This window comes from Cyanistes caeruleus, chromosome 6 (genome assembly GCF_971803275.1).
Source record: "Cyanistes caeruleus chromosome 6, bCyaCae1.hap1.1, whole genome shotgun sequence".
Lineage (NCBI taxonomy): Eukaryota > Metazoa > Chordata > Aves > Passeriformes > Paridae > Cyanistes > Cyanistes caeruleus.
This window is the reverse complement of record NC_141706.1, coordinates 28,560,858-28,582,025: the sequence shown is the minus strand read 5'-3', so window position 1 is coordinate 28,582,025 and position 21,168 is coordinate 28,560,858. Positions and strand designations below refer to the sequence as shown.

General features: G+C 43.3%; 1 protein-coding gene across 6 annotated transcripts in view; it reads right to left on the bottom strand.

The window, feature by feature from the left end:
* TSPAN18 (tetraspanin 18) overlaps positions 1 to 21,168 on the bottom strand; it is a 185,521-nt gene that overhangs the window by 146,502 nt on the left and 17,851 nt on the right. The gene's annotated exons all lie outside the window — the stretch shown is intronic.

The following is a 21,168-nucleotide window of genomic DNA, read 5'->3' as shown; positions in this document are numbered from 1 at the left end:
ATTTCTGTTCAGCTTTTGGTACAACAGCAGTGAGTAGGAAGGAAGGTTATCCCTTCTCTTTAGAAGGAATAAAAAAGCTTTATGAAAATGTTGCCGAGTCCTGTTCCCTAAACAGGAACTTTGTGGCTTTGTGGCTAAAAAGCGTTGAGCTGGTATATCCCATTTAGGAAATTTAACCCAACTCAGAATGTATACACCTCCTAAAGACCACTTAAAATGCAGCAAGGCAAAATTAAAATGCAATTGTACCAAACTAAATGCCTTGATTTCTAGTAGTGTGTTTGTAACTAGCCAATAAATCTTAATTAGAAATAAGCAACCTCATTCTCACCAGAATCCATTTTGATTTTTGTCCTCAAGGAGGATTACCAAATATTCGGTGAGGCTGATTTTATTTGCAGATCAAGTGCCTCTGCCCATCTTCTACACTCCTCCAGACAGAAGAAAACAAAGGGAATCTTTTGTTACTTGCCTACACACTCTTACTAACCTCATACTTGGATGGCTGGTGTGACTATCAGTTGTCAGCAGTCATTTACATCAGGTGCAAAGTGACTGTAAGATGATACTAAGTAAGAATGGTAGCAGCTTGCATCGATGTAAAAATCACAAGGCGTTAAATCATGAAGCTGTCCCACTCTTCATCTCTGCTTGCAATGCCAGAGAAGAGTTTGCCTTTTACCTTTGAGCCTGTTAAATTAGATCTTCGACGTTGCTGGGTCTTGATGCTTTTAACACTAAAGTCTCTCGGTTCTCTGCACCAGTGAGGAATCAATATGTCACTGTTAACTGGTGTAGCACAAAATCAGAGTAGTAGAATAAAACCAGTTTCATTACACACACGCAATTTAGTTCGAGGCCCTTCTTATAAGCCCTTCCTCCCGTGTCTTGCATCCACTTCACATGCAATGTTCCATCAATCAGGATGAAATGGATTAAGAAATCTCTCAAAGTTGTAATCTGTAGAGCGGTAGTTACCAACAAGAAGCATTTAAATCAGGCAGTGATACAAGTGCTGAGTGGGATGTCAACAGGAGCTACGTGCTCAATCTTTCCTGTTTCCTATTCAGATTCTTGCCCTGGGCCTATCACAAAAAAAGTGTGTGATCCAGTTCCACTGGAGGGTGTAAAGACAGCAAACAATGACAGAAGCAGCTGAGGGAATCAGACGGGAGAGTCGCTGTGGAAATGTGATTCACATGGAAAGTGTGTGACAAACAATTTCAGCCCTGAGTAAAGGGGATGAGGCAAGACTTTCTGAATACCACTACCAAAAACCCCCAAAAAAATCTTAGTCCCCTGACAAGTCTTCCTGAAGAACCTTTAAAGGAAAGGGGCTCTTTTTCTAAAAACAATCAGGACTGGATGCTTTTGTGGAGTTTCCACTGACACGTTATAAAGACCAAGATACTCTGTGCACTATCACAGTCCTGTCTCTGTCTGCTAATGGGAACAGTAATCCCTATCTAACAGGGGTCTTGTAAGATTTAATATCTGCAGAAAAAAAATTAAACTGCTAAAAAGCAACCAGACACTGAAGTCTTAGTCTGTTCTGATTTTGATGGAAGGGATTTAAGCATTTCAATTATTGGTCTCCAGCATAACCTACCTTTTGTTCATGGATGGATGCACTAATGAGCAAAGCTGGACATAAGCTTTCAGATAGAACAGTTTTCCATTTGAAAAATGCCAGTTTAGCAGAATCAAACTATTTCATGGGAATGTACTTGCTTAATTGAATTTTCTGGCAAAAATCTGCCTGTTTCCTCACAGGTTCTCTCGTCTACCTGATCGGTGGGCAGAATTGAGAGCCTGGCAAACCTAGCTCCAGCTGGGATACTAAAGATTTTCCTGGCAGGAAGCCTGGAAGCCAAGGACCTCTGACTGAGCTAGAGCAACCAGAACTGCTAGGATTCCAGCTGTGCAGCAGCAGGCCTGAAAGGAAACTCACGGCAACTTTGAGCCGCTTGGACAAGTCCGCTTCATAAAAAACAACAAAACAAAAACAAAACCCAAAAACAAAAACTCAAAGAAAGGCATTTGGATGGCATTTTTCAAGTTGAACCACTGCAAGTTACAGCTTTTGATCTAATGCAAGACAAACAGTTTTGCTGTTCAACATTTTCCCAGGGTGGGATGCTGGGCTGCAGGCACCAGACAAGACAGTCAAGCCTCTGTCTTTCTTCCCCTCTTGGATCATGTTCACACCTTAATGGGAGAGAGGAAACAAGACCAATTCAGCAGGAGGAGTGAAAATACCTCTGAACATGTTCATGCTGATAGAAGCCCATCTGGGCTTTTTTCAAGGACAGGTGGCAAGGGAGAGCCACATTGATCTTCTTAGAGATTTTTCACTGCTCAGTCCACTGGTGTTGACAGAGTATGTGAAGAACCATAGCAGAAGGTCAAAAGCCACCAATTACCTTAAAAAAATAAATCCAAAGCGATAAACAGCCAACTGGCCAGCTAACAACATCAACATCAGACAGCCAATATAATCGAGCCATGCTCCCTAGTGATCTCCTGAGGGAGTCAGGAGGCCAGCAGAGGGGTTTCTGTGGAGGCAGATGTATGCCTTGATAGACCTGGTATGCACCTTGCTCAACTGCAGTTCCTATGTCCCTACTTAAATTCTGTCTTCTTTTCCATGACTTCTAGTGGAGTTTGCATCGGACTCTCAGCTGCTGGAGCCATCAAATGCTTGTGTTCCCATCTCTCTACAAGTTTCTAGAGCTGTTCATCCAGCTGCTCCCACAAGTACTCCAGCTGTGTAAAGGACAGATGAAGAAGAGACAGTGGGAGGAGAGGAAGAAGTTCATAAAGAGCAGATACAAATAAAAAGCACTACAAATGAAAAACGCAACTCAAAAAATAACTGAAAAGGCCATGCTTCCTGGTGTGTGTCTGATCTCTGTTCTCAAGCTCTGAAGCCTGTACTTTCATTCTATTTATAAAGAAACAGTCATTTTAAAAGCCTCAAAACTTTTACTAATTTTCTCCTTTTAGAGGGCAAATTGTCTGCTGACAATTTCAATCTGTGACCCCTTAAAAATGCACATCTCCCTGCCAAGATACCCAACGCTCTGTGTAGACTTGGAAGATTCAGTGCCAGAATGAATACCTCCCCTCTTTTCCTCACAAACACACAGTTAAAATTAAAATATTGCTAAAAACATTGGTGGTAGCTCTGACTACACATGTGGAGTGGAGAAAGATGAATGGAGAATCAGAAGGTCATATTGATTCTCCACTTCCAGCTCCAAGTCTTCTTGTAAAAACAATTGCTAATGACTTGCTAGTACAGCTAATTACAAAGAGGTCAAGAGGATGAGAATTTTGCAAAGAATGCTCTGGTCTTTAGAAGATTAAAACATGTAATGTTTTCTACAGTCTATCAAGAAGAGGGTAAATAACCTAGAACATCCTTACAAAGACAGACAAAGCTTTTTTGGAAAGTCTTCATTTTTTTCACAGATTTTTGCTTTCATTTCCAAATTGAAGCAGCTCTTGTTGCTATTATGCCTTTATACACTTCAATAAAGTACATCCATTTGAGGAGCTCCTGCCAGTGCTGTCTTGAAGAACAGGACGCTAGAATGAATAATACAGAAAATGCTGGGGAACAGGCACATTTACAGAGCTCTGGAGAGAAGGGATGCAAGACTCAGAGGCAAATTTGCCTCTGGTGTTCTTTTTTCATCTCTCTCCCTTTCACGCTCTTTGATTCTTTAGCAAGTGCTGCCTGTGTCTGTGTTTTGGAACCTCCCGCAGAGGGAAGCTGGGGCTTTGCTTCAGAGAGGGGAGCTGCCAAAGAGAGCAGCGCTGTCCAGGCATGGATGACATCAGGCTCAGGGGAGAAAGAATGACAGCAAGAGGAACAGGAAGCTGAAGACTCAGGAGCAGATGGTGCCCTCTTTCTTTCACCTCTTCTTCTCCCCTCCTCCCACTTGGACACTTTGATAGTTTAGCCCGGATAGCCACTGCTAGGGAAAATACCCTTTCACTACCCTACTGTCATGGCAAAAAAAAACATGCCTCTCTCCACCCTTTTCCTGCAGTAAGAGCAGGGGTAGTCTATGTTTGAGATACCAAAATCTTCTGGAAGACTCAGACTAGGAAATACGTGCAGAAATATGGAAGTGAGGAGAGAAACTCAGGATTGTGGTAGCTGGAGACTGCAGCGTTCAGAGCAGCCTGACGTGCTGCTGTGCATCAGGCCTACCTCAAACCAGCTGCCAGATCTTTTCACCCCCAGCCTTTTCACAGAAATTACAATGCAAAGCAAGAAAATCTAAAGAACACCTACAAAATTCTTAGAGTACCATGACAGAACAGAGATGTGTTACCTTTCAAAAAGAATTCAAAAGCTGTCACAGACTTAGAGTCAGTGTCTGAGGAATAGTTTGGTCAAACTGACAGTCCCAAATCTCACCTTTGATAGAGCCTTGCTCAACCCAGACCCACACTGAGCTCTTTATCCCGAGCAAAAAGCATAATGTCGTGTTAATAATGAATAGCCCTGTGTCTCCTGTACTTAACACTGGAGCTTTGAGCGGATCCACAGCACTTTATAAATTATCTATTGCAGCTGATTCAAGGCCCACTGGGAGTGTTCTTGCAGCAAGCATCTTGCTCGGCTGTAATGGAATCATACCATTAATGCAATTTCAATTAGACATACATTATAGTGCACAGGTGTCTAAGCAAACAGTCTACAGGAAGCCTCCCCCAGGGACTCATATCCTAAGGAAAAGGTGTGTAAGTGGGACACTTTCCAAAGGATCTTACAATAGTAAAGGCACTAAAGAAGTAAGAAAGTCACCAAGCTAAAGCAGGAGGAGGAATGTGCCTGTAAGAAACCAAAAGGATGGTCTTCACTTGTTGGTAGCTGATTCCAAACTTCCATCTTTTTGGTTACAAGGTGGAGAGCTCTCTCACGCTTCATCGAGTAATCTCCACGAACCAAAACCTGGCAACATTCTTATCAGCCTCTCAGTCTGTACTCATGTGCCCTGATAGAAATTCCTCATCTCCTTTGGAAATCGTCTAACTGTCATCCATGGAAAAAATATTTAGTGGCCCTGTGGTCTGGCTGAGACTTTGAGCCAGCTGGGTTCCTGGAGAAGAAAGAGATGCTCACCATCTACATACTTTTGGATGAAGAGTTCAGACTCCCAGAGAGCTGGCACCAGTAGTAGGGGGCTGCACCTCTTGCCATCTCTCTAGCCAAACATAACCTTTGGTGCATTACAAGCAATGCTAGTCTCCTTGCAGTGCAGGAAATCAAAATCTCATTTAACTCTACATCAGGATAAACTCTTCCAGGCTACTCTACCATTCTACACCAGCCTGATCTGCAAGGACTGTATGCCTGAAGGTGCTGATAACTTGAGGGAAAATGAGAGAGGTCTCTGTCAGTTTTTGCTCTCCCTGCAAGACTGCCAATGAGGCGTCTAATTAGTGCCAGTAATGGATGATGTTTTTCTGAGGGGCAACTGAATGAAGGATTAGCTAATTTATTTCATACAGGGCCTACCAAGAAATATAAGACACTAATAACCACCCATCACTGCTGAGCTGAACTGGATTTGAAATGGCAAGTTACAGATTAAAAACTTCCCCATCTCTTCTGCTGTCCTGCCTCCTGCTGATAGCCCTTATTAACAAATTCTTATATCAATGGCAAAAATATGGACTCGACTGCATCCATATAATGTTAATGCTGGCCTGAAAGAAGTGGTGTCATCAATTAAGGCAGGATCTTTCTCAATGATTCAGTAAAACCCTCTCTGCTCCCATTTTTTGTGGGCCTGGATTCACCAGCCGGCAGCTTTCTCTCATGTCTGTGGCAACCAACACCTTAGGAACTTCCAGTTGCAAATAAAAAATTGATGCATGAACACAAAGGCAGGCTTCTAGTCATAGGGCCATTAACAACTCATACTCTCATAAACCGTTTCAGATTCTTATGGGGGGCATTCAGCAGTAGTGTGTTGCAGTTCCACATGATCATGGCTGGCACCACTCCTAAACCCTCATTCTTCTGTTTTATGAACACGAATACCCCAGATTCTCAAAAAATTGAGTAAGTGGGATGCCATGACAGACTTGTTCTCCCCTTAATGTTTATTGAGGAACAATCCAGAAAGCCAAAGAAAAGGAAATTTTAATTTGCAGCCTGCTGTCTGATTTCCCTACATGGCAAGTGCCAGTCAGGCGGTTTGTTTTCTCAGTTAGCTTTCACTGACCATTTAAAAGTAACAACCCGATGATAGACAGCCCACAAGAAAACCGCTGTCACATCTTCACTGCACTCATAAAGGACATTTGATGCTGCCACCTGTTAAGCCTTTTCTTGACAAGTAAGTAACCAGAGTAGTCTTCCCTCACATATGTCCTTAGTCCTGGAGAAAGCAGGCCACTTTCGGCTTCTCTGATGTTGCTCCAGGCAGATTCTTGACAGCACTAGTCATGTGGAGGCTGGCTCCCAAAACAGCCTGCACAGATGGGGTGGCTACTGCTCAGGGCATCAAGGATAATAAAATGCTGCCACAGTGTCTGCCCCCTGACAGCAGTGGCACAGTGGTCATGGCCTTAAAAGGGGGCAGAGCATTAGGTCATACAAGACACCTTCCAGACCACACATCACTCCAGAAATGACATTGCATACTGCAGAGCTGCAGGATGATGCTGCCCCTTACACTTACAGAAGATTAAATACATTTCTCACAGCTGCCAGAAACTACAAAGCATACAATAACTCACCTTCCTCTGCTTTTGGTGACATCTTAGATGTATAAAAGGTGTCTTCCAAAACTACTTATTTCACTCTCATCATGATTGTCTTTGAATTGTGCTAATCCCTACCTCTTAGCATACAAAAGAAGAGTCTAAGCAGAAGACCCAATGCCTTAATTTGGGCTGTTGACTGCTCTTTGTCTTTTCTAAGTGTGGATCAGATGCACATTATTTTCACTTTGGACATACACAGGGAAGGAAATTTCTTTTAACTTGCATATCCTAAGTAACCCTGCAGATCCTTCCCTTAGTACCTGTGCTCTAAGAGAAATCCAGAGGCCTTACACTTGAGCAAGATCATCTCTCAGTAATGCCTTCCCCCCTGACACTGCATCCTGCTGGCCCTGAAAGGATAATTCAGGTGCAAGGCACCAGTTTTAATTAGAAGCTTCCCCTTTTAACACTACCAAAGGATCAAAATAATTGGAAAATGTAGACAAGCTGTGCTCCCTTGAGCCTTGACAAGCAGCACAGGGGAAAGGGACACAGCCCAGGTGAGATGGAAAATGTCACTGGTTCTCAAGCTCTTCCCTTAACCTCAAATATTTTGCCAACTGTTAACCTGCAGCCTTCCCCCAGCTAACCTCAAGGCTCAAGAAGGGCTGAGGTTATCCTCATTTCCCAAAGTGCTTATGGAGGAAAACAGCTGGAGTTGTGCAGCTGTCCCCCCAAATAAAGGAAATTATAGTAAAGGAAGTCCTGTGAGTAAGTGTGAGGAGGGCAACTACAGAGGAGAAGGCTCCTCTGAAGGAAGTGCCTTTAGAGGAACATTTATTCTAATGGAGAAAAATAGGCTGGGAGCAATGAAATTGCCTGTGGTAATCCCACAGGATTTCTGAAGGAGGCTTGGAGGAAACAGCAGGGAGCTGAACCTCCTGACGGAAAGATGGCAGTGCCTGTACAAGTTGTGGCCATAATTAAAGACTGTGAGCCTTGCAGGCAACTATGAGCCCCTCAAATGACTAAAACTTCAGATTAACATCCAAACAGAAAACCAGCTATGTTTCTTGTCCCAGAGTACTGTAAATCACATGCAGAGGTTGAGCCACTGACTGCTCTAAGTCCATCCAGGAGCTGAGGCACCATGCACTCAGTTAAAAACCTCGCATCATGGAAAATGAATGACAGGTGGTTTCAATGTGGTGCCCAGCTGAATCAGAGACCAGCTCTGTTCTGCAGCTCAGCTTAGGTCCTTACAACTTTCCCTGCCCTATCTCAGAGCCCACAGCACCCTGTGCCTCAGCTCAGCCAGTGCTCACAGACTGACCCTGTTCTTGGACTGCACTTCCTGCTACCCCAGTCCTGTCTCATTCAAGATTCAGCCCTGAGCCCTTTTGTTTCTGTTCCAGTCCAAATCTCAGTGGACTAAAAGTTACTGACTGTAGCAAAACAGTGTGAATAAGTCTGTAGGGGAGTCTGCACCAGCAGGACATTTTGAGAGTATCGAATAAACAAACTCTCCTGCCATGAACTTGTCAAAGCCTAATCCCAAAGCTGCAGAGGTGAAATGCTATTTCACACTTCCACTACCTCCCTGGTTGCTGAATTTTCATGGCATCTTTGGTTTGGAAACAGGAGGCTTCCCTTCCTGTTGGCTGGTGAATTCAGACCCTGCTTCAACCCATATGCAGTGTCCCTAAAGCACAGAGAAAGACACAGTCGTCTTTGCCCTGAACAATGTATAGGGCAGCTCGTGACCAAACTACTGTATTTCTCCTAGACTGACAGATTAAAGTTGCATTTGAAAGGCTTGAAATGCTTTCAGGAACACCTTGGAAATTTAGAGAAAAAATAATATTTGTCTCTGTCCAAAGTCTTTAATTCTCTGTGGCTATATTTAATCCGTGTTTCTTTTTGAAGCAAACTTATAATACAGGCACCTCACACAAGAAAATTCCCAAATCATGATTCAGAGAAATTGCATATAGACTGAATTCCAGCGAGAGTGCATTTCTTCCAAAAAAGGAATGAATAAAATAGTTAGCCTTTCCTCCCAGGACAATTGGACTCTTAGTCCTACTGGATGAAATAGTCAGGTAGGAGCCCCTTAAACAAAAAAATGTGGATAGATTTCCCAATTCTTTAAAAACATTAAAAGCTTAAAAAAACTACCACTAAAACATACCCAAATTTTGAGTGACCCAGAGCAGTTGATTCAACTTTCAACACCTGACAGGAGTCACACAAAATTCCGTGCAGCATGTGAAGGTTGGGTTGTGAGAAACCCGCCTTTCCTCTGCTTGCTGACTGTATATCTTTTGTATAGCAAAGTATGCTACACAGATCTATCTCTTATAATGATGATCTCTAAATTCACTGAAAGGTTCACTACCCTTGAAAATTCCAGCACCCACAGCAGATAAAAGACTTGGTGAGGAACAACTGAAGGGTTTCCTTCAGAAATCAATGGTCAGCCACAGAATCATCTAAGTATAAAGCTTTTTAAGCCTTTTTATTCTTCTTAAGTAGGAATATGTTGTAGGATCTTTCCAAGCATGCCTACCACCTGCAAACAGTAACTATGAGTGCATGTCATTGATTCTCAGCAAGGCAGAAATCTTCCATGCCTGTTAGAGCCCCTCTTTGCCCTGCAGTCTGTCTGGTGCTGCTCAGAGGTACTGGGAAGAGGCTGCAATGCACTCTCCAAAACATCCACCTCCTCCTGAGGGCCCCTCCTGGCTAAATCAGCATTTAGTCAAGGTGCCTAGTCTTGGGATAGTGCCAGACTGTCCCTTAAGGGGCATTGAGCCTGCCTTCACTTGCAAGAAGGCATACAAAAATTTTTGGTGAATAACAAAACGATCCCATCTTTGTATCAAGTGGTTCCTAGACAAGGATTGGGATGCCATGAGGCTTAGCTCACTCAGCTCACCATAAACTAATGATGTGCAAGTAGCTCTTTCCTATGAAAGCTTGGACCTGCAAGCAAACATCTTACCTCTGAGATCCTCCTTTACCAAGCAAGTCTTGATCAGGAGACCTGAGAGGAAAACACACCATGTGTGAGACATACACAAGGCTTTGCTGCTGGAATTTGGGGTTGCTGCAGAATCTCACACTGAAAGGCACAGGCCCAGTCCATGACAAACCATCACCACATCCTCTCCACAAGCTGTGGTTAGTTATGGGTTTCACTCCTAACCTTACTGAAAATGTCAAAACTTCTAGTTTACCTTTACTGACTTGCTAACAAATTGCAGGTGTTTTTCTACATATCCAGGAATATTAAAAACCATAAAATTTCACCCTTCATCCCCTCCCAGCTTCATCCCAGCACACTAATAAAGACTCAGAAATATTCCCAGAAAGGCCTGTTATCAGGTATTATCTTTTTATTCTACTGTTGGTGACCCTGAAAAATATGAACCTGAGACAATATAGTCTATACAAGAGTAATGGCTTCAGTGTATTCTTTAAGCTTCACAAAGCCATGGTGTTTCTCCACAGCAGAACAACTTTTGATGATATGCCAAGTAGTGACTGGAGCTGGTTGGAATTTTTCATTCAAAGTTGTTTTTAGTCTGGTTTGCTAAGGAAACAAAGATTAAGAACCACAGTTCTCCTTTTGTCCATTTACCATCCCAACAAAACTTTGATTCTGTTGGCCAGTTAATGCTAAATTGAAGAGAGAGTTTTGTCCCTATACTATGTAGCTTATAGAAGTTCAGGATAAAAAAAAAAAAATCATTGGCTGGGTATAGGAGAGAAGCCCTGCTAAATGCATCTCTCCTGTGCTGAAGTAAAACTGCAGTGTGAGCTTGGGACTTAGGAGATACCAGAGACTACGTGGGAGAGAACATTGTTGTAAATGCTCTCACCATGAGAACACCTTTGAAAGCTACTTACCTGTTATCACACATCAGAGAACCTTGTCAATTTTGAGAGAATTGCAGAGAGCCAGGCATCACTAGCCCAATGTGGCTATTAGGGTTTTTTTTTATTAGACTGTTTTGCAGAGCTGTAATGTTAACTAAAACCAGATTTTCACTGAACAACGTATTTTTAGCAATATTTTTTTGTATGACTGATGTTCTTAGACTATTAGAGGAGCATGTATGCATCTTTATTTGAAGAAAACAGAGAAATAGCACAATCAGATACGAGACTGGGACCTAGACATCCTGGCTTTGACCCTTCTAGCACCCTGTACTGTCCTTTCTGCATGTGGGAGACCCACCTGCATTCCTTCACAGCTAATGTTATTTACAACTGATTGTTTTTGACACATTCAGTCATTTTCACAGAACATAAAAGGACATGTGGGTGCTATTGCACTGAGGATCATAGTTCTGCTGAAAATGTTCAGAACATGAAATCAGCCCAGTTGGAAACTAACACCATGAACAGGCTGAAAACACTGATAGTTCATTTCAGCTTCCAGCTGGCTTTGACACCTACAGGTACAATCTAGTCCCAGTGTTGCACCCACTTGTGACCCCAGCACTAGTGGTACCCTGGCACACAACTATTTCACAGATACAAGCCCTGATGTGCCAAGTCTCAGATGCGCTCCAGACCCACATCAACAATTTGCTCTGGGCTTGCTGCCATTTTTGTGAATAGTTTCTATGTTAATCTTTGTACAAAGAACACTGCATCACTCTAGCCCTAGAGTGTGAAGGCTTCCATAACTGTTCCAGAGGAAATGTCATGATATTCCTGCCACCACAAGGTGAAGTTCATGATAAAAAGCAGTCAATGCATCAGCCACTGCTGGAGCTGTGTCTGCCTCATGATTCATTTCTAGTCTGTACAGATACTAGAAATTGAATTTTTCTGCATTCCATTCCTCGATTTTCGTTCCCTCTTCTTCCTGGCCTATGCAGAGATAGGCCAGTTTATGAATTGCTCCATTGTAAACCTCTGCCCAAGAAGGCTGGAGGAAGACACAATGCCTGCTCTTTAGGAACAGCCCCTCTGTGTTAGAGGCTTGTGACATACACAGAGACTTCTTCAGGTGTCTCTGTCAAAGGGAAGAGCTCCAACTTGATCTACGTCTCCCTCCTTGTTGCCATCTTTACTCTGGGCAGCTTTTTCTCTCCTGCAAGTTGTTGAACCTCCCCCAAAAAAAGAAACTTACCCCCAAAAGAGAAAGAAAATTTCTTCATACATGTAATGTTGCCCCTTCATCCATCAAAGTAAAGATTAAATATGAGAAGGATGGGTAGTTTGTCCAGGCAAACCCAGCCAGGATCTGCCAGGCTGGGCATCTCCCTTTCAAGCTTTTGTCTTCTTAACATCTGTCAGTATCAAGCTGCTCTGCGTCCCCGACCTCTATCCAGTACCCTTTCTAATCTGAACTCTGCTTAGCAAAAGAGTGGAGAGGCACATGGGTGGGAGCCACATATGAGAAGAGGATCATCAGACCCCCGTCCTAAGAGAGGACTATCCTCCCACCTCCAGCAAAAAGGCAGTGACCAACCAGCAGGCCCACAGTGCCAGCTGTCAATTTGCTTTGCCAGTGACCCATTCCACTGGCACTAAGGGCAAGGAATACTCACCCATGGGAAGGAGAAAGGGAAAAGGAGGGGAAAGAAAACATACTTGAGCTACCTGGAAGTAATTTTATGAGAGAAGGCTTGAAAGGCCTTCTCAATATTATGCAAAAGATGGGACCAAGTGACAACTGAGATACTCTGAGAGGTGTCCCGACTGCCAGAAAAGTCATCTCTCAGGAAGAAGTCCACTGAGAAGTTTGGTCCTTGGGCCAGCCCCAGAGCACACAAAAAGGGGAGACAGGGAGATCAGAGCTGTTTTGGATGAGTTCATGTCAGTACTGCTGACATCTCAATTCGTCCCACCTGGAAAGTGTAGCCTTACTTAATGGGTTATTTGTTCAGATTGTCATGTTCCTTTCAGCTGGATGGGGGATCTAATTCTCATGCACTTTAGAGTCATTGTTGTGCAGCTTGCAATAAGAAAAGGAGATGGTCAGGGCCTTTTGAAGAGATGGAAGAGGGAGATTCCTGCCTTTCAATCCGTGCAGTTACCAACACCCAGACACTGCCTTTATGCATTGTCCATAGCTCCCTGCAGCGGGGCTTTGGAATGATAAGTGAGAATAAATACTGAAGTAATTCACATGCTTCCCTTCCCCCACACTCTGACCTTAATGGAAACCACATGAGGAACACAGGACATGGGGAAGATCACTGGGAAAGGCAAGCTATGCAATTAGCCACTGAGCTGATGGCATGAAAACCTGGCAGCTACTTCACACCTCTCTCCTGCCAGGGAGCCCCTCTGGCCCCAGCTTTCCTAAGCACAGACTGCACCTTCTGCCACTGCTCTGAGGTGGGAAGTCAGTGAGGACACAGAAGACCAGGAAGAGACACAGAAGGGGTAACTTGGCTCTCCTGCTCCCAATCCTTCCCCTGCTAGAGGGAATCTGCTACCTGCCAAACCCCAGTGGAATACTGTTATTACTCTTACTAGACTCTCAAACAGACATTCATTTTCTCATGACCTAAAAAAACCCAAAACCAAAAACAACAACAAAAAAGACCAGAAGAAAAGAATTTCTTCAAACTTTCCAAAACAATTAAGCTTCAAACAGACACCAAGCCTGAAGCGTTTCAGTCAAAAAGCAGATGTTTAAAAAACTCTGCACATACATCTAAATGGGGCTTAGAAAGTCCTGAAGGAAGTGTGTAACTACCTTTACAAAGCTATCACCCTCAAAAGAGTATTAACATCCATAAGAAGAGATAATCCACAGGGTGAAGCTGACCTACAATGATGAATAATATTCTCTAAAGACCGTGTATGAAGTGACCGAAGCAATGCTTGCCTCTCACAGAATTAAGTGGGTTAGCACAGTCCATTGAAGAAAGGCTGCCACCACCCTAAATAGCCTCCAATATCCTCTCTTCTTATATCATTCCCATTCACCTAGTTTTCAAGGGAAGGTGATGCAAGGAATTAGTGTGTCTGAGTCACAGTTAGGTAGGGGGAAGCACTTCAGTGGGTGTATGGGGTGTGTGTGTATGTCTGCATACGAGCACACATGCCATATGGCTGCTCTTCCTGCAACTTTTTCATTGCATTCAGTGGGTTATTGACCTCAAAGGACATTCTTGCTGTGTTCTCTCAGTTCTCAGTAACCTGAAGAAGCTCACACACCTTCTCTGGAATCTCTAATGAGTTATGTTGGAAAGATATTAGTTATTAGTGCTACACTCTTAAATCCTGGGGCTTCAGGGCTCAGTTTACAGTTTAACCACTGCCCTTGTGTGTGCCACACAGGGAAACACCTAACCTCACTTTCCCTTCATCTTTCTTTAACATAGACACAATATCATACATGTCAGACACTTGAAAAGAATCTTGTCTGCAGATCCTGAGAGCTTTGAAATCTTCAAAATGAAGTAGATGAGAAAGAGGAATTTTTTTTCAGCTATTTTGAAGGCTCAGCTAATAAAGATGATGTCAAAAGACAGGAATAGGAGCCAGTTTGTGAAAAATATTGTAAGGTGAAGAAAATGTGAATTTTATTAACTGAAACTCGTCTATTCAAGTAACCTTGGAACTGAAACCACACTGGAAACAAGAAAGATGATTCTGTATCGATCATGGGATTCATTATAATTTTTCAGTGTATGCATTTGAAAGATGCAATGTCTACAGAAGTGCTCCCTAATGTATAAAATCCACTAGCTGCCACTCTCAATTAAATGTAGTTAATGAGATCTCTGTTCACCCTATAGAGAAGAGGGTTGTGTCTCCATAGTTTATTGAAAATGGAGTTAAAACATGGCTGGGATTTTAATTGGTTATTGTGGATATCACCACGACATGTCTCCTACGGTCTGTCTGGTGTATCTGAGGTTCATAAAATCCAATAAAGCATTTAAACAAAATCCAATAAATGCCTGAGGCTCTGGGCTTTAATACCAGAACATGAAGCAGACGTACACAGAAATGACAATTGACAGGATATCCCTTGCTGATCTATACATAACAAAGGAGAAGCAGCTCCCACAGCTGTATCCCTCGCCCGAGATGTAACAGGGCATGGCTTTATCCCATGTCTAGCAGGTGCAAGAAAAACAATTTAGAGCTGTGGTGCATTGATGTGTGCCAGAAGGAAGAAGTATCTCCTGGGAGCTGCCAAAGGACAACAGCTCACTTTTTCTTTTGGAGACTCATGGGAGACAAATGGCCTGCAGGAAGGACACAGCAATTGTGATTCTAGCAAATGGAGGCTGACAAGGATGGGTGCTGCTGCTGACAATTTGCTGTCTCTCTGTTGTCTCTTACTGTTACCTGGTCAGAGAGTCTTATGGTCCAGTTTTAAATGGACAAGTGAAGTTCATCTCACTTCTCTGTGGAAGATTTTTTTTTTCATAAGATGACAGAATGGAAGGTAGTCTTAGCTTAGGAAGGTGGTCCTCTTCATTTTATGCTTTGGCCTCCAGTTCATCCCAAAAAACATACTGACCCCTTCCACTGACCTCTTTCCAAAGCTTACTGAGTGTTCCCTTCTTTTCTGGAAAGGGAGCAGGAAGAAAGCTCAGTTGGGCAACCCCTCCCTGACATTCCTTAGAAAATTATTTTTCTTCTGGTCACCAGTTAAGAGGAAACAAAAAAAAAACAAAGCAAAATAAACAAAACAAAAACGCCAACATTGTAAATTCAGCACATTTTTTTTTCATCTCAAAGGGCCTAAAAATACTCTGGAATTATTGAGCTGAAAATCACAGCTATAATAAAGTGGAAATGATCCCATCAGGCAAGACAGGCCAGCTGTATCATTACTGTTGCTGGGCTGAATCCTCAGAGAGACCATTACAGCATCAGCTGAGCAATTACAAAGTCTGTAACTGCACTCCCTGCAATAACTATCCTTAAACAGGCACTGGCCCAACAGATCCAGCAGCAGCCAGGCAAAGAGCTGAGCCCAGCGGCTGCCGAGGGGAGCGGGGTGAGGATTGCAGGTCATGTACCAATAACCTGAGTGCTACTGCAGATTGAGCCTTAGCAATCCTCACTCACCTGTTTCTCTGCAGATTTCCTACGGACCCCTCGTATTTGGGGCTGTCCTCAAAACACTGCTTTGATCCACATGTGACAGCACCCCCCAAGTGCTCTCCGTAAGGTACGTGGCTCTTACGAGGTCCCAAACTTTTTGGCTGTGGCCTGAATATGGTTCCACAGGCTCAAAGTTCCCAGAGAGCTGTACTGGCTGGGGACACAGAAGCTGCCACGTTGGTTAGCAGCAGCTTTGTTAGCTGGTGGTGCTGAGCAGCTATGGCAGGAGCCACAGGTTGCAGGTGGCAGCAGCAGCACATCTCATCCTGCCACAGCTGGAAGGAACTTTCATTGTGATTAGCCCAGCTGGCTCTGCTTACAGCAAAGCCAAGTTTGGCCCTCTCCTTTTCAGTGTTTTCATCTCCATTTTTCCTCCTGCTCTCCTTTGCTCCTGGAACAAGTCTTTGCAGCTCTTGTTAGGCCTCATCTGAAACCATCTCCTTCCTTACTGCCTAGTTTAAGGGCTGGTTCTGTCCTGCAGTGTGCTTCGGCTGCGCTGTGGTAGATTGCACTTTTTGGGATTTCTTTGTTTTCCTTGGCATAGAGGGGGCTGCTGTGCAGCAAGGGGAGGACTGGGGAAAGAGAGCTGCTGATTCATTGCAGCTGTTTAAACAATCCAAGCACCTTATCCTCTCCTTTCCTTCCAAAAACCCCACTCAGCATTTCAAGGCCAGCTTGGTCTCCTGCTTGCTTTTGTTTTCCTGCCCATTAAGGTTGTGGCAGCAGCAGAGACATGGTCTTGGGTCGTTTTTTCTTCAGCTGGGATCCACCTCCAGGTCCTACAGAAGCCAAGCCCACCACTCAGAGTAAACAGCACCACCAGCACTCCCTTACTCAGGGTTCCATGGACACTAATTCAGTGGCTGAATGCAGGCTGCATTCATTGCCACATCCAGGGTGGTTTTGTAGGGAAAATAGGAAGATATCCAGAGGGCACACCTCGGTAAAATGCTCCAGTGAATAATCACACTGTACCAGAAATAGTTTCAATTTTCCTTGAAGGAAATTTTGGCAGAATACGGTAATTTAAATTCCTGAAGGGAAGAAAAATGTACTGACAAGACCAACAAGAGAAGTCATTCTTCTGCAGGTAGTGGAGGAATTGATCTCCCAAACATCAGAGGCTCCATACACATCAGCTTTTCTTGAGACCAGGGGACAAATATGGTATTTATAGCATAGAGATTCATGGCACTGAATCATAACACAGAAGTCTGAGAAGGGAAACAAAAGGACTCAGAAGTAAAACTTGGTATGCACAGGACCTGGGTTCTAGATATTGCTGGAGGAACGGGGATTAAGATTTATTTACACAAGTCCTGTGTTCTTCTGAGGTGAATTATATGACCTCATGTTTGGAAGATGTTGAGAAGAGCTGAATAACTTTGGAGCACAGACATAGGATTAAAGGCATATAAAAAACATTCTATCACCAGGACTAGCAAACCAGGCATGTGGACAACCACCACAGTGGATTTACAGAAACTGTGGTTTAGCAGATGATCAAACAGATTTTAAATCTGTGGGTCCTGGTTCTGTTCCTGATTTAAACAATATCATGCAAATTGCTTCACTGCTCTGATTTTGTCTTGCCTTTGTCATACTTAGCTAAAAAACCTTTGGGTAAAGCATGCTTGGTAACAACCTGCTATAGCAGCATCATGAACTTCATCAGCACATCCAGACACCTTAGTAATAACAATAATTGAATGTGTTCTGTAAAGATCACACTGATTAGTATGTTAGAGAAAAGTGGGAGAGACAATCACCAGGATGCTAGGAGACAGAGGGAGGGAGGGAGGGAAGGAAAGGAACATCCCTAGCTGAGTGTGCAAAATAAGATGGGATTATCAGGTTGGCACAGAGCATTTATGCTTTGCTCACTGAAACATTATCATCTTCACACTGTGCACAGAGACTCAATGGAAAGAAAATGCTATCAAGTGAGGCCAAAAGCAGACTTCCTACGTGAGGCTGTGGTTTGGGACACACGTTCCCATGTTCTTGGCATCTATCCTTCCTGTTAATAAGAGAAGGAAAGCATGTGGGATCAGAGTTCTGCATGGGAAACTCGTGTATAGCTTTGGGCACTGGAAGAATGAAGTTATGTGCTGGAACTGATCTCATACATGGAAGATCTTCGGAGAGAAGGCAGAAGCCAGGGAACACTGGGAACATGCTCAGCACTGCTTCTCCCCAAGGACTGGATTTTGTCATGAAAGGACCACTATTCTAGCAAACTGTATGGTTTACTTGTGGATGAGAGAACAGTGGTGAATATTGTTTTACTTTAAGTACAGATGGTACCAAATCTCAGTGTTACAGGACAGGATTATTATTCAAAGGGGCATTGGCAAGCCAGAACAATGAATTGAGAGGAACTTGTTGGACTTTGAAGAAAGACAAACTCAAAGTCCTTCAGCTGATACAAGATAATCCCACACAAAACCAGCAGTTAGGTGTCTATATTTCAGTCAATGGTATCTGTCCTGACCACAGCCAGGGAATTGCTTAACGCAGTCAGGCATTTCTTGACAGCAGGTGGGAAAGCCTTCTCAAAGGGAACTAGACAATACATAAGGAGCTGGACTTATTCCTGCCACCAAATGACTGCTGAATTTGCCTTTTTGTTTTGAATATGTGGAACAGCAGTAAGGATCCCATCAGTCTATTTGAATTCAGTCAGCATGGGCCTAGATGGAGATACGGGAAACATTTTCAAAAATATCCCATTTTTTCCTGGCCTGTGGATTTCTTTTTTCAGTAACATTTCTGAGAAAATAGCATGTCTCTCTAAGCAGTAATGCAGCCAGAATGGACACTGCACTACAGCTGTTATCTCAGAATTGGCCACGTATATATTACACATTAGTATAATAAACAGTTGATGTAAGCCAGAGTAGAACCAGCCCTTAGATATTTATCTAAATTAACAGAATCACATTACTGTTTTGATAACAGATGAAACAAAAGGAGTTTGATGTGTTATCACAAGCCTTTTCCCCCTTCTCTCCCACTTCTCAGGGAGGCTGTGGGAGAATGTTTGTATCCTGCCCCTGTTTCCCACACAATTGCTGCCTCACCTGTCTTGCACCAGTTGTTTGGAAAAATATGTGGTTTTCTTAAATCAGTAAAAGTTCAGCTGAGAAAGAAATTAAATTGTTTCAGTTTGGATTGGTAGGATCCTACCCCATGTGGACACAGGCATCTTGAATATAACAAACACTTTAGAATTAAATTGCACTCTTGGTTCCATATGATTGACTTCCCTGGGATTGTGCTGACAGAAATAAAACCAGAACTCCTCAGATTTCAATTAAGTAGATAAGTTATATGCCTCCCTTCCTGATACTTTGAGAAAAAAAGTTCATTATTAACTTACAAGATTGTCAGACTTGGAATTCTACATTTGTCAGGTTCTGTAATATAATATATATATCCTGGAAAGATATTGTGAAGATTAAATATAGCTATGATGTGAATCAGGGCCGAGGGAGATCAGTGCACCAGGTATGAACCCCTTGGTGTTTTCTCAACAACCCAGCTCAAGGCACTGTTTACAGCTGTGTTTTGTTCCACACAACGCATTTTAGAGGAGTGTGTGATGGAGGCCACTCACTCCCAGTAGCTGACCACAGGAAGCCAGCCCATAGTCATTTGCTATGGATGTCTCACACTGTACATCACCAAAGCACTCTGTAGACTCATTTGGCCTATTTACTTCATTGCAGTGCATATTTAAATTTAAATGGCAGCTAAAAGCCCAGGGTACTGACCTAATCATCCTTCAAGCATTTATTCTATTGCTTTTCTCTGTCTCTATCTGCTGCTCTAAGGCAGGTCCTGCTTGACTTGGTCTTCTAAGGTGACCCTCTAAGAGGAGAGGGAAAGGCTGTGGATGTTGTCTACCTGGACTTCAGTAATGCCTTTGACACCATTTCCCACAGCATTCTCCTGGAGAAACTGGCTGCTTTTGGCCAGGATGGGTGCACTGTTCACTGGGTAGAAGTCTCTGAGGATGGCCAGGCCCAGAGAGAGGTGGTGACTGGAGTCACATCCATCTGGTAGCCTGTCACAAAGGTGTTCCCAGGGCTCAGTGATGAAACAGTCATGTTTAATGCCTATCAAGTACCTGGATAAGGGCACTGAGTGTACCCTCGGTTCACAAATCACACCAAGTTGTGTGGGAGTGTGCCAGAGGATAGGAAGGCTCTGCAGAGGGGTCAGGGTAGGCTGGATCGATGGACCAAGGCCAGCTGTGTGCGTCTCAACGGGTCACAGTGCAAGGTCCTGCCCTTGGATCACAACAACCCCACATAGTGCTACAGGCTTGGGGAAGTGGGGCTGGAAAGCTGCACAGCAGAGTAAGAGCTAGGAAAGGTGGTCAACAGCAGCTGAACATGAGCCAGCAGTGCCCAGGTGGCCAAGAAGGCCAAAGGCATCCTGGCCTGTATCAGGAGCAGTGTGGCCAGCAGGACAGGACAGTGGTTGTCCCCCTGAACTCAGATTAGATTGAACAGCAAGAAAAATATCTTCTCTGATGCGTTATCGAGCACTGGAACAGGCTGCCCAGTGAAGTGGCTGAGTTTCCATCCCTGGAGGCATTTAGCAGGAGTGGCACTAAAGGACGTGGCTTAGTAGTGGATTTGGCAGGGCTGGGTTGGACTTGGTTGTCTTAGAGGTCTTTTCCAACCTAAATAATAAAGTATCTTGCTGTGTAATAGATTTAGTTTTATCCCCAACACCCTCAAAACATGTGAGAAGCACCAAACAGCAGGGAAAGAGCACACTACCCTGAGAAAGGTACAGAGCACATTCCTCAGAGAAAGGTACTTCTGTGCTTTTCACAAATAATATAGTAAATAAAGAAGCAGAACAACTTCTACACTGTGTCAAAAATATACTGTATTATTAAACCTAATACTTCATGCTTCATTGGAAAATATATCAGTTCCTGGTTTTTAATCTGCTATAGACCCAACACAAATTTTGTAAATTTTCCATGCTAAGAAAATTGTATTCGTCTACACTCTCAGAAAGCATTCCTTCCAAGATTCCAAAATGTTGTTCTGAACGTGTTTTCACAGTATTTCAGGATATGAGAGGAACTATGACAACTGCTGACATAAAGCTTAATAGAATAATGGAAATACTCTATTACATTTAATCACTAAGGGCACCTGCTACTTAGTACTGATTGAAGCAACTTATCTTAATTTCTAGATCAAGTGTCTCCTGTTAGTGCCTTAATGAAACAGTGTGACATACAAGAAAAATTACTTTGCTTTGCATATTGCCATTTAAATGATTCAGGGGAGGAAAATCAACCCAAACAAATAT